Consider the following 14,082-nt stretch of genomic DNA (forward strand, 5'->3'; position numbering starts at 1 on the left):
TTAATGTTGCATTACTGCTTAGCAATTCCTGCCGTCCGAAATCACGGACCAGAATATTCACAATCCAGAGAGATGTGCTTGAGATGAGTAGTCGCAGACCTGACATGGTTACTTTATGTGAAGGGATAATTAACCTACCATCTCTTAAATATTTTCATCTAACTATTTACTGAGTACCTACAAACTCATGCGGGTCTGGGTTCTCAAAGTTCCGCTTCAAGGGCATCAGTCATTAATAGGGATGAGCGAGTATACTCACTAAAGCACTACTCGTTCGAGTTATGTGCTTTAGACGAGTATCTCCCTGCTCGTCCATGAAGATTCGGGGGCCGTCGCGGAGCTGCGGGGGAGAGCGGGGAGGAACGGAGGGGAGATTTCTCCCTCTCTCCCCGCCTCCCCCCCCCCCCCCCCGCTCCCTGCCACAACTCACCTGTCAGCTGCGGCGGCTCCCGAATCTTCAGGGACGAGCAGGGAGATACTCGTCTAAGGCACATTACTCGAGCGAGTAGTGCCTTAGCGAGTATACTCGCTCATCCCTAGTCATTAAGAAACCTGAGAGGATGTCAATCAGAATGACACACATCATTTTTGCAGGATAGATGGCTCTTCAGAGGCCTGGCTTATGAGTGAGGACCTGATGGGATAAAGTTTGCTGTATATACTTAGACACAAGATAACATTCAGATGTTGACATTATGTGGACCTTATTGCTTTATAAAACTTGCTTTGTAGTAATGCTTGTAATACTTGTTCACCGCTCCCTTCCCTTTTGTGGGTTGGGGCAATTGTTTTGAATTGTTTCTGGCGTGTGTGTGCTGGGATCCTGGGGCCCACCTTGCTGGGCCGTTACCAACTTAGTACTTATCTTAGCAATAGGTTATACTCGACACAACATAACCAATTAATTAAAAAAAAAAGTTCCAGAGAGATGCATTCCAAGGGGTAATGGCGACCCACCCACATTGCTCTATGATAGATTTTACGCCTGGTCCGGAACCCTGGGATCACAGTTACCGCTCCCTAATAAAGTTTTTATAGAAAGACTCTTAAGTTGTAAGTACTGTTATCTTACTTATTTCCAGAACCAACATCCTTTACCTTGGTGTTATACTGAATTCTGGAATATCTTACTGGCAAGTTCAGCTTACCCATAACAAAGTCAACTTGTATTTTAATGCAACAACCTTTTAATGCTCATTTATATTTGTACGCACATTTCTGCTATGTGAATAAAAATGAAATTGTTCCAAAAAAAAGCAGGTTCTCTTCCTTTTATCCTTTCTTGTGAAAAAAGACTCTAATATGTTCTCTTATTGAATGAGCTCTGCTGAGGGTAAACTATAAGACAGGTAAAGAAGATGTCTGGTAGTTCAAAGGAAAAAGCAGCACAAATGTAATAACAGAAAAGCAGAATTCACCTCTCAAACAGCCTGGCCTGGAAACCCTGCACAGACGCTCCACTGTGCCCGGAGGTGATTGATAAAATCCACAACATTGATGATGTTATATGAATGAGCATCTTACATATAAGTATCACATACCTTTACATTCTATAGCAGGAGGATTTTGCTTGGTGCAGTTTCCTTCTACGTCACGTCTTAAACAGTCATATAGACTGGACTCATTACCAACACAATGGATTTTCCCTCTCCATATTGGTCCTGGTCTTCTTGTATAGTTCAGTAATGATGGCACTGCATCTCCACATCTGAACCCTCTACAGATGACATTGGCTGTTTCTGGCTCTGCATCAATTTCACAAACAGATTCCCAAGTATCACCACCAGCTCTTGTTTCTAAATAGCCGGAACATGGATGGGGCCCGTTAACTAATCGGTATTCTCTGTGACCTAAAGAATGATAAACAACAGTATGCATATGTGATTTCCCTGTAGTATCAGAATGTAATGAAGCACCTTACAAGTTTATACTGGTATAAACAAGTATTATAATATATGACTTGGAACAGAGCATCAAAACTGCACTTGTTGGGGGGGTGTGGCCTGGCTGTGAGAGAAGATGGCGGTGTAATATAGAAGCTCTGGAGCAAAACTCACCTACCAGCTACTCCACAGCAACAAGTAAGGTCCTTCACCTCTCAAATACTGCCTCCTGCTAGCCCTCATCATGGAGATGTTGAGACGCAGAGCCTCCCGCTCACAGCTGCGGTGTCTGGATGACTTCTTCACAGCACCCAAGGCCCCGCGTGCCGGCGCTGTCATCCCTCCAACTACCTCTGCTGTCAAGTATTAAGGAGAGCGAGGGGGTGCCCGTGAACTCTCCTGGAGGATCCTCTCCAGAGCGGTCACAGGATAATAATAATAATAATAATAAACTTTATTTGTATAGCGCCAACATATTCAGCAGCGCTTACATAGACAGGGGGATACAGAAAGACAAAATACAAACATTACAGAACCACGGTTACATATAGTAATCAGTTGATGGAAACAATAGGGGTGAGGGTCCTGCTCCAACGAGCTTACATACTGCAAGTAATGGGGTGATACAGAAGGTAAAGGGGCTGGCAGTGTGCACGGTATGGGGGGCTGGAGATGTGCACGGTATGGCGAGGTGGAGAGTGAGCGATGCTCTACACATAGACAATGGTCAGACATTTAGCCGTGTGACGGCAGAAACGGTATGACCGCAGGAGCGGTTTATGATGGCTAGCAGGGATTGCAGTCAGTAGGTCAGGGAGCATGTTATCAGGCGGAGTACAGAGAGGTTTGTTTAGGGAATGCGGTATGCCTCCCTGAAGAGGTGCGTTTTTAGAGCACGCCTGAAGTTCTGCGAGTCCTGGATTGCTCGGGTAGCCTTTGGTAGTGCGTTCCAGAGGACCGTTGCTGCTCTGGAGAAGTCTTGGAGGCGGGAATGAGAAGTTCGAATGAAAGAGGCGCTCAATCTGGTTTCATTAGCAGAGCGGAGAGCCTGGGCTGGTTGATGGATTGAGATGAGGGAGGCGATATAGGGGGGCGCTGCGCTGTGGAGGGCTTTGTGGATGAAGGTAGCGAGTTTGAATTGAATTCTGTATTTAACGGGCAGCCAGTGCAGTGACTGGCACAGGGCAGAGGCGTCCGAGTAGCGGCTGGACAGGAAGATGGGTCTGGCTGCTGCATTCAGGATGGACTGGAGAGGGTAGAGTCTGGTGCAGGGGAGGCCGATCAGCAACGAGTTGCAGTAATCGAGCCGGGAGTGGATGAGGGCGACAATGAGCGTTTTTAACGTCTCCACAGTGAGAAAAGAGCGGATTCTTGCGATGTTCTTGAGGTGCAGCTGACATGTTCGGGCCAGAGATTGGATGTAGGGGGCAAAAGAGAGATCAGAGTCAAATATGACCCCAAGGCAGCGGGCGTGTTGTCTAGGAGTTATGGTGGCGCCACACACTGAGATGGAGATGTCAGGAGGAAGTCGGTTAGTGGAGGGTGGAAATACCAGTAAGTCAGTTTTAGAGAGGTTTAGTTTTAGGTAGAGAGAGGACATGGTGTTAGAGACAGCGGACAGACAGTTAGTGATGTTTTGGAGGAAGGGTGCAGAGATGTCACGGGCAGAGGTGTATAGCTGGGTGTCATCAGCGTACAGGTGGTATTGGAGGCCAAAACTCCTGATGGTTTGTCCAATAGGGGCTGTGTAGATAGAGAAGAGAAGGGGGCCAAGGACCGAGCCCTGGGGGACCCCAACAGCAAGGGGAAGAGGAGGGGAGGTAGAGCCAGCAAAGGAGACACTGAAAGAGCGGTCAGATAGGTAAGAGGAGAACCAGGAGAGGGCAGTGTCCTTTAGACCAATGGAGCGTAGCATACTGAGGAGGAGTTTGTGGTCAACAGTGTCAAACGCTGCAGAAAGGTCGAGGAGAATCAGTAGGGAGTAATCGCCCCTCGATTTGGCTGTCAGTAGGTCATTGGATACCCTAGTAAGGGCAGTTTCTGTCGAGTGTTGAGGTCGGAAGCCAGACTGTAGGGGGTCTAGGAGAGAGTTCTCTGATAAATAGCTTACAAGGCGGGAGTAAACCAGGCGTTCTAGTAGTTTGGAGATGAAGGGGAGGTTTGAGATGGGTCGGTAGTTGGCAGCATCAGTCGCGTCCAGAGTCGGTTTCTTTAGCAGTGGGGATATGATGGCGTGTTTGAAAGAAGAGGGAAAGATGCCAGAGGTCAGAGAGAGGTTGAATATAGTGGTGAGATGGGAGATGACCACTGGAGGGAGCGGTGAGTAATCCCAGTGTCTTTCTGGCACATGATCATCCCGGGGGGAAAAGACATGGTGCGCACTTTCATATATCTGACAAAATGGCATCATCAGCCTCAGCCCCAACATCAGCTTCACCCCACAAAGCACAGTATCCATCACCCTCTGCAAGCCCGCTGAAACAGCGCCCCAGACAAGAAAGCAGTGATCCTATTGTATTTCAATCCCCCTCCCTAAGAGATTATATTAAAATCATGCCATTATTATCCCAGCAAGCTTCTGAATCCTTTATAAAAGACATGGTAAGGGTGCTGAGCGATTCCTTTCAACTGAGCTTCAAATCTCTCAATAACTCGCTTACAGCCACTGTAGAAGCTATAGGAGAGCGTGTGGCCCATACAGAAAACAAAATGGGCGAACGTACCCAAGCTCACAATGCATTGATTGATGCACACTACCATCTTGCCAATGAAGTTAATCAGCTTAAAGGAAAGCTTGCTGATTTGGAAGATAGAAATAGACGCAACAATGTTACATTTCGAGGGATTTCTGAATCAATCACAACATCTGAAATTCCCAACTATATAGAACAACTGATATGCGCATTACTCCCTGATGCGAATCCACAAGAGTTAATCATAGAGCTCACAGGTTACAAAGACCTAAATTTCTCGCCGACTCTACTCCAAGAGACATTATAGCTAGGATTCACTTTTATTACATTAAAGATGCTCTAATGTCTGCTGTCCGCAAATGAACTACCATCTCCTTATTCGGCCATTCGCTTATATGCAGATCTATGTCAAGCTGCTATGTCCGAAAGGAAAAAATTCTCCGAACTAACTTCAACTTTGCGACAAGCTAAAATTCCCTATAGGTGGGGGTTTCCGACTAAAATCTTGGTCCGCAAAGATGATATTACCCATGTTATACTCAAGCCTGAGGATGCTACCCCACTACACAAATCTCGGGGACTTAATTTAGCCATCTCACAACGTTCTAAGTCGGCAGCAAAATCTCCAAGTACAGAAACACAAGACTGGACCTAAAATTGACATTTATCTTGTTAAAAAGGATCCTAAAATACACCTACTTTAGGTGACTTCAAGACACCCTGACAGGCGAACTTTTCATCCCCCGCTTTCACTCATCAGGCCTTGTAGCCTGCCAAGTATATTTAATTAATGCTTTGGAACAAACGAAGTTTAACCTGCATCATAATGCATGTATTGGTTTCTGTTTCTGTTCACGATGTTAAAGTTGATCTATCAGTCCTTCTGAAATGTCCACATACCTATGCATATACTCTAAAATATCGAGATGCTGGTTAAAATACTTTCTCTAAATACCAATGGGCTTAACTCACCATTCAAAAGATCTTCATTATGGAAAGATGCTCTATCTAGGGATGCTGATATTATATGTGTACAGGAAACCCGCTTTGCGATGTCCAGAATTCTCACATAAAAAATTCCCCAAAATGTATTTAGCATGTTCCTCCAAAAAACAAGCTGGAGTTATGATTGCTTTTAAAGACTCCATACAGGTTGATGTTACTTCTCAAGAAATAGACGTCAAGGGTAGATATTTGATCTTAACGGGCTCTTTCAACCACAAGCCTTTTACGCTGGACAACTTATATGCCCCAAACAACTCTCAATTACATTTCTTAAATAAAACTATCAAAAAAGTAAGGAGGGGGGCGTGGCCTAGCCTGCAGAGGGAGCAGTCGCACAGCTTTAGTGCTCCTGCATACAAGGACTGTTTTCTAGACCTACGGTCTTTCCTGAGCCCTTTGCGAGCCGCTCACTACAAGCCTCGGCTACCTCGCAGGCCAAGGATCAGAAAGAGGGGTCTCTTGCCCAAATCGAGCAACTTAGAAGATCGGGGCCTATCAACAAAGGAGAAGCCAAGGCCTCGAGTTGGGAGCCGGGGCGGACCGGAAGTCCCACGGCCACCTCACTCCTACAGAGAGACAGCTTACACTGCCGCTGGAACAGGCACAGGAGCTCAACTGAGCTGGAGACGGTCGGTGGGGTGAGTGAGGTGCCCCGAGCAGCAAAAATAGAGATAAAACAGCAGAGCTGCGGCCCGGACCCCCCCCCCCCTCCCTCCCTCACCACCCGAGGGCAGGGGAACTGATAAGCCCCCAGGGAAGCTGATAAGCCCCGGAGCTGCGGCCCGGACCCCTCCTCCCTCCCTCACCACCTGAGGGCAGGGGAGCTGATAAGGCTTTTCTGGTATATCTCAGCCTTAAGCTGCACATGTGAGACAGAGAGGTGCTGATTACTCTTTCCAGCAGAGCACAGGACAAGACAAAGTTAGAGAACTGTACAAATAACACCATCTTCAGTACAGCAGGGATCGCCCCTCCCCCCCCCCCCCCCCCTGCTTTTTTCTTTTGCTGGTTCTGGACTCTTTACCATTGTAGCTGTACGGGGAGACCTTACCCTCTCTCCCCACTCTGTTCACCTAACAGCACAAAACGAGGACCTTGCCCAAAGAGGCACAACATAGTGAGGTCTCGATCCAAACCTGCGCAGCCCCTGGTCGTTTCACGGAGCTCTCAAGACAACTTTCTGACCGGACCCAGAGCACCTGCGCTCCAACCATCTGCTGCGCCTTTTCTCTCCCCTGAATCTTCCCTCCCCTCCCCTCCATCTCCACCTTCACATAAGGGAGTGAGAATACAAAGCCGGCAGGAATATAGCAAACAATTGTAACGCAGGCAAAGCCTGAATTTTTTCAGGTACTTCGAAAGGAGCACTGACCACTTCCACCCTGTGGCCCTTCGCTACAGCCCCTTCCACTGTACCTGTGTACCCCTTTCTATATAAAGAAGCCTCCTATCATCATACTTGCATCGATCATCCACAGCACAGGCATTGCCTGAATTTTTTCTTTAAGAGTTCTACAGTGGAACCTTAATACTTCGACGAACAACTCGCTCAGTGATCATAGACCGGCAGATTACACCATCAACAGCTGGCCCTCATGGAGCATAGCTAGACCTGCTGGGTCACGAGGGCGCCACTACACGACCTCTTTTCTACGCCAAAAGGCTGTACATTATGGGAAAAACCAGCCGAGACAAAAGTTCTGATACTCTGAGCACCCCGCTCTCTACCAAAGGACAATCAGATATGCAGAAATTCCTGAAAGAGCGTAGCTCCAGATCCCCTCACCCATCCAGTAAAAAAACCTTAAATATGGCTGCATCACTCAACTGTGACACTGAAAAGGACAACGAAGCATTCTCAGAGGGAGAGGAGAGTGAACGCATCTCCAAAAGCTTTATGAGAGACCTGATTACAGGGGCGCTACGCCCTGTCATCACAGAGTTATTGGAAATTAAAGAAGAACTCAAACACCTAGGAAGAAGAGTAGAAGATCTGGAGTCTTCCTCAGCTAATATCATTTCCCACTCAATAGAAATGGCCCAAGCCATCAAAGAACACCACTCTCAACTTAATCGCGCCTTAATTATGCAAGAAGACCTAGAAAATAGGAATAGGCGCAGTAACATCAGAATCAAAGGACTTCCTGAGTCATGGGCAGCCGAAACACTCCCAAAAATTGCAATGGATCTCTTTACTACCTTATTGGGCGCGGACAGAGCAGCAAATATCTCTATTGAAAGAATCCATAGAGCTCTGAGACCGCCTCCATCACCCTCAGAACCCCCAAGAGACGTGATATGCAAACTCTTAGCGTTCCCAGATGCTCAGGCGGTCCTGAACGCCACCAGAAACAAGAAGAATTTGCATTATGACGAAACACCAATTCAATTTTTCCAAGATTTAGCGCCATCTACCCTAGCCAAACGCAGGATGCTTAGACCCCTCCTGGAAGCTCTGAGAGCCAAGGACATTAAATACTCCTGGCTATTCCCATTTGGCTTGGGTCTATCCATTAAAGGTAAAAGAATTACCATTCGCTCACCAGAAGACCTGCATAAGTGCTGGCAGCAAATGGGGCTGGAACCAATCGACCTACCCTGTTGGATGCCTCTACCTGAATTTCCTAAGCTCCCTCATCTAACTCAAGAAGAAGGATGGCAACATGCGGGACACTGCAAATCCCCAAAGAGCAGGAAGAAAAAGAATAGAGTGGAAATGACCCAGGAGGATACCTGAAAAAAAACTGTACACATTTGACCTGACCATCTGTTTCTGGTTGTTGCTGCTTGCTCTGACCTAGAGCTAAGCAGAGATCTCTTTTTTGCATCTGACGGCGCATAGCCTTCCGTTAATGTTTAGCCTGTTTTACTTTGTTTATTTGCCCCTAGAGGGGCCGTGGTGTGGTGGTGCCCGACTGAGCGGATTTCGCCTGAATCTGTCCAGCATAACCACAGTTTTACATTGTTGTAGTCGAAGCTACTCTGGTGGTGTGGACTGGTTGCTGAGGCTGATACCTCTCCAAGTGAGGGCGCGACCTCTCCAGCTACCACAGCACATAACTCTTCTTGTTCCCCTTATACTGCGTTTTAAAGATTTGCTACTAGTAGAAAACTCTTTGCCCTCACTGTCTGTGTACTCAACCTACTTCTCCTATCCCTCGCATCCCACCTCCCTCTCCCCTCTTCCCTCAACTCCAACCTTCCTCCAAACTCTAAAGCTAGTTGAAGTCTAAGCAGTAACTAAACCTTTAACTTATAACTAATTCTGATTATCTTGTCTAAAAGTACTGCCTTCTATATCCCTCTTAAGCTATGGTCAACTCCTCCGGGACCGGCGTAGGGGACATGCGTGTCACATCGTTCAATGTCCGAGGTTTAAATTCTCCGAACAAGAGGCACAACGTGGCACAGATCCTAAAAAAAATGTAAGTCCAAAATTCTACTTATACAAGAGACACACTTTAAGGGAGGCAGACACTTTTCGTTGCCCCACCTAGGATGATATGTCCTTCGGCAAATTGTTTGATAATTTCGATTTGTTTTATTATCCAGGGGATTTGTTCTGTGTTAGGGGCGTATAGATTTGCAATTGTTATTTTGATATTTCCAATTTTACCCTTAAGAATGAGAGCCCTACCCTCTCCATCCGAGTGTTGGGCTGCAAGCGTAAAGGGGATAGATTTGTGAAACCAAGTAGAGACCCCTTTTGAGGCGGACTCTGGGTGGGAGCTATGGAAGCACTGGTTGAAGAGACCCCCGGGCAACGAAAAGTGTCTGCCTCCCTTAAAGTGTGTCTCTTGTATAAGTAGAATTTTGGACTTACATTTTTTTTAGGATCTGTGCCACGTTGTGCCTCTTGTTCGGAGAATTTAAACCTCGGACATTGAACGATGTGACACGCATGTCCCCTACGCCGGTCCCGGAGGAGTTGACCATAGCTTAAGAGGGATATAGAAGGCAGTACTTTTAGACAAGATAATCAGAATTAGTTATAAGTTAAAGGTTTAGTTACTGCTTAGACTTCAACTAGCTTTAGAGTTTGGAGGAAGGTTAGAGTTGAGGGAAGAGGGGAGAGGGAGGTGGGATGCGAGGGATAGGAGAAGTAGGTTGAGTACACAGACAGTGAGGGCAAAGAGTTTTCTACTAGTAGCAAATCTTTAAAACGCAGTATAAGGGGAACAAGAAGAGTTATGTGCTGTGGTAGCTGGAGAGGTCGCGCCCTCACTTGGAGAGGTATCAGCCTCAGCAACCAGTCCACACCACCAGAGTAGCTTCGACTACAACAATGTAAAACTGTGGTTATGCTGGACAGATTCAGGCGAAATCCGCTCAGTCGGGCACCACCACACCACGGCCCCTCTAGGGGCAAATAAACAAAGTAAAACAGGCTAAACATTAACGGAAGGCTATGCGCCGTCAGATGCAAAAAAGAGATCTCTGCTTAGCTCTAGGTCAGAGCAAGCAGCAACAACCAGAAACAGATGGTCAGGTCAAATGTGTACAGTTTTTTTTCAGGTATCCTCCTGGGTCATTTCCACTCTATTCTTTTTCTTCCTGCTCTTTGGGGATTTGCAGTGTCCCGCATGTTGCCATCCTTCTTCTTGAGTTAGATGAGGGAGCTTAGGAAATTCAGGTAGAGGCATCCAACAGGGTAGGTCGATTGGTTCCAGCCCCATTTGCTGCCAGCACTTATGCAGGTCTTCTGGTGAGCGAATGGTAATTCTTTTACCTTTAATGGATAGACCCAAGCCAAATGGGAATAGCCAGGAGTATTTAATGTCCTTGGCTCTCAGAGCTTCCAGGAGGGGTCTAAGCATCCTGCGTTTGGCTAGGGTAGATGGCGCTAAATCTTGGAAAAATTGAATTGGTGTTTCGTCATAATGCAAATTCTTCTTGTTTCTGGTGGCGTTCAGGACCGCCTGAGCATCTGGGAATGCTAAGAGTTTGCATATCACGTCTCTTGGGGGTTCTGAGGGTGATGGAGGCGGTCTCAGAGCTCTATGGATTCTTTCAATAGAGATATTTGCTGCTCTGTCCGCGCCCAATAAGGTAGTAAAGAGATCCATTGCAATTTTTGGGAGTGTTTCGGCTGCCCATGACTCAGGAAGTCCTTTGATTCTGATGTTACTGCGCCTATTCCTATTTTCTAGGTCTTCTTGCATAATTAAGGCGCGATTAAGTTGAGAGTGGTGTTCTTTGATGGCTTGGGCCATTTCTATTGAGTGGGAAATGATATTAGCTGAGGAAGACTCCAGATCTTCTACTCTTCTTCCTAGGTGTTTGAGTTCTTCTTTAATTTCCAATAACTCTGTGATGACAGGGCGTAGCGCCCCTGTAATCAGGTCTCTCATAAAGCTTTTGGAGATGCGTTCACTCTCCTCTCCCTCTGAGAATGCTTCGTTGTCCTTTTCAGTGTCACAGTTGAGTGATGCAGCCATATTTAAGGTTTTTTTACTGGATGGGTGAGGGGATCTGGAGCTACGCTCTTTCAGGAATTTCTGCATATCTGATTGTCCTTTGGTAGAGAGCGGGGTGCTCAGAGTATCAGAACTTTTGTCTCGGCTGGTTTTTCCCATAATGTACAGCCTTTTGGCGTAGAAAAGAGGTCGTGTAGTGGCGCCCTCGTGACCCAGCAGGTCTAGCTATGCTCCATGAGGGCCAGCTGTTGATGGTGTAATCTGCCGGTCTATGATCACTGAGCGAGTTGTTCGTCGAAGTATTAAGGTTCCACTGTAGAACTCTTAAAGAAAAAATTCAGGCAATGCCTGTGCTGTGGATGATCGATGCAAGTATGATGATAGGAGGCTTCTTTATATAGAAAGGGGTACACAGGTACAGTGGAAGGGGCTGTAGCGAAGGGCCACAGGGTGGAAGTGGTCAGTGCTCCTTTCGAAGTACCTGAAAAAATTCAGGCTTTGCCTGCGTTACAATTGTTTGCTATATTCCTGCCGGCTTTGTATTCTCACTCCCTTATGTGAAGGTGGAGATGGAGGGGAGGGGAGGGAAGATTCAGGGGAGAGAAAAGGCGCAGCAGATGGTTGGAGCGCAGGTGCTCTGGGTCCGGTCAGAAAGTTGTCTTGAGAGCTCCGTGAAACGACCAGGGGCTGCGCAGGTTTGGATCGAGACCTCACTATGTTGTGCCTCTTTGGGCAAGGTCCTCGTTTTGTGCTGTTAGGTGAACAGAGTGGGGAGAGAGGGTAAGGTCTCCCCGTACAGCTACAATGGTAAAGAGTCCAGAACCAGCAAAAGAAAAAAGCAGGGGGGGGGGAGGGGCGATCCCTGCTGTACTGAAGATGGTGTTATTTGTACAGTTCTCTAACTTTGTCTTGTCCTGTGCTCTGCTGGAAAGAGTAATCAGCACCTCTCTGTCTCACATGTGCAGCTTAAGGCTGACATATACCAGAAAAGCCTTATCAGCTCCCCTGCCCTCAGGTGGTGAGGGAGGGAGGAGGGGTCCGGGCCGCAGCTCCGGGGCTTATCAGCTTCCCTGGGGGCTTATCAGTTCCCCTGCCCTCGGGTGGTGAGGGAGGGAGGGGGGGGGGGGGTCCGGGCCGCAGCTCTGCTGTTTTATCTCTATTTTTGCTGCTCGGGGCACCTCACTCACCCCACCGACCGTCTCCAGCTCAGTTGAGCTCCTGTGCCTGTTCCAGCGGCAGTGTAAGATGTCTCTCTGTAGGAGTGAGGTGGCCGTGGGACTTCTGCAAGAGACCCCTCTTTCTGATCCTTGGCCTGCGAGGTAGCCGAGGCTTGTAGTGAGCGGCTCGTAAAGGGCTCAGGAAAGACCGTAGGTCTAGAAAACAGTCCTTGTATGCAGGAGCACTAAAGCTGTGCGACTGCTCCCTCTGCAGGCTAGGCCACGCCCCCCTACTTACTTTTTTGATAGTTTTATTTAAGAAATGTAATTGAGAGTTGTTTGGGGCATATAAGTTGTCCAGCGTAAAAGGCTTGTGGTTGAAAGAGCCCGTTAAGATCAAATATCTACCCTTGACATCTATTTCTTGAGAAGTAACATCAACCTGTATGGAGTCTTTAAAAGCAATCATAACTCCAGCTTGTTTTTTGGAGGAACATGCTAAATACATTTTGGGGAATTTTTTATGTGAGAATTCTGGACATCGCAAAGTGGGTTTCCTGTACACATATAATATCAGCATCCCTAGATAGAGCATCTTCCCATAATGAAGATCTTTTGAATGGTGAGTTAAGCCCATTGGTATTTAGAGAAAGTATTTTAACCAGCATCTCGATATTTTAGAGTATATGCATAGGTATGTGGACATTTCAGAAGGACTGGTAGATCAACTTTAACATCGTGAACAGAAACAGAAACCAATACATGCATTATGATGCAGGTTAAACTTCGTTTGTTCCAAAGCATTAATTAAATATACTTGGCAGGCTACAAGGCCTGATGAGTGAAAGCGGGGGACGAAAAGTTCGCCTGTCAGGGTGTCTTGGAGTCACCTAAAGTAGGTGTATTTTAGGATCCTTTTTAACAAGATAAATGTCAATTTTAGGTCCAGTCTTGTGTTTCTGTACTTGGAGATTTTGCTGCCGACTTAGAACGTTGTGAGATGGCTAAATTAAGTCCCCGAGATTTGTGTAGTGGGGTAGCATCCTCAGGCTTGAGTATAACATGGGTAATATCATCTTTGCAGACCAAGATTTTAGTCGGAAACCCCCACCTATAGGGAATTTTAGCTTGTCGCAAAGTTGAAGTTAGTTCGGAGAATTTTTGAATTCAATGGGCGAACATCGTTCTTCTCTGCCACAGCTGTTACATCTGTGGCAGAGGAGAATGATCTTTGTAGTATATGTTCTCAATGGGGTCGGCGCTGCTGCCGCCGGCCCCATTGAGCGCATATACAGAACACAAGGAATCGCAGATCGCAGGTAGGCACGATCTGCGATTTCTGTTCTATTATTTATCGGACAAGCGCATAGAAAGCTCCCATGTGTCCGATACCATTGTAAAGCAATGGTTCCATAAAATCGCCGGACGCATGCGCAAATCGCGCAAAAAAAATCGCCCGTGTGACCGAGGCCTAAAAGACAATAAAAACATCCCTCAACCATCTAGTGAAGCTATTGAAAAGTTTCTGAGCGGTATTAAAATTCCAAAGATTTTGGATACTCAACTACAAATTCTCAATAATACTATGCTACCTGCAGAAATAATAGATACCATTAAAACTCTAAAGCCTCAAAAAGCCCCTGGGCCTGATGGCTTTTCTAACGACTACTGTAAGCTATTCTATACCACACTTGTTCCTCATATGTCGAGGGCCTTCAATCAAGGTATCACGTGTGGCTCGTTCCCCAGGGAAAATCTAGAAGCAACAATTGTAATAATCCCTAAACCAGGGAAAGATCCTACCTCCATTTCCAATTTTTGACCTATGTCCCTCCTAAACTGCGACATTAAGATCTACGCTAAAGTGATAGCTCAGAGACTCCTAAACATTCTGCCAAATATTATACATTCGGATCAAGTAGGATTC

This window comes from Eleutherodactylus coqui, chromosome 8, assembly GCF_035609145.1.
Source record: "Eleutherodactylus coqui strain aEleCoq1 chromosome 8, aEleCoq1.hap1, whole genome shotgun sequence".
Classification (NCBI taxonomy): Eukaryota; Metazoa; Chordata; class Amphibia; order Anura; family Eleutherodactylidae; genus Eleutherodactylus; species Eleutherodactylus coqui.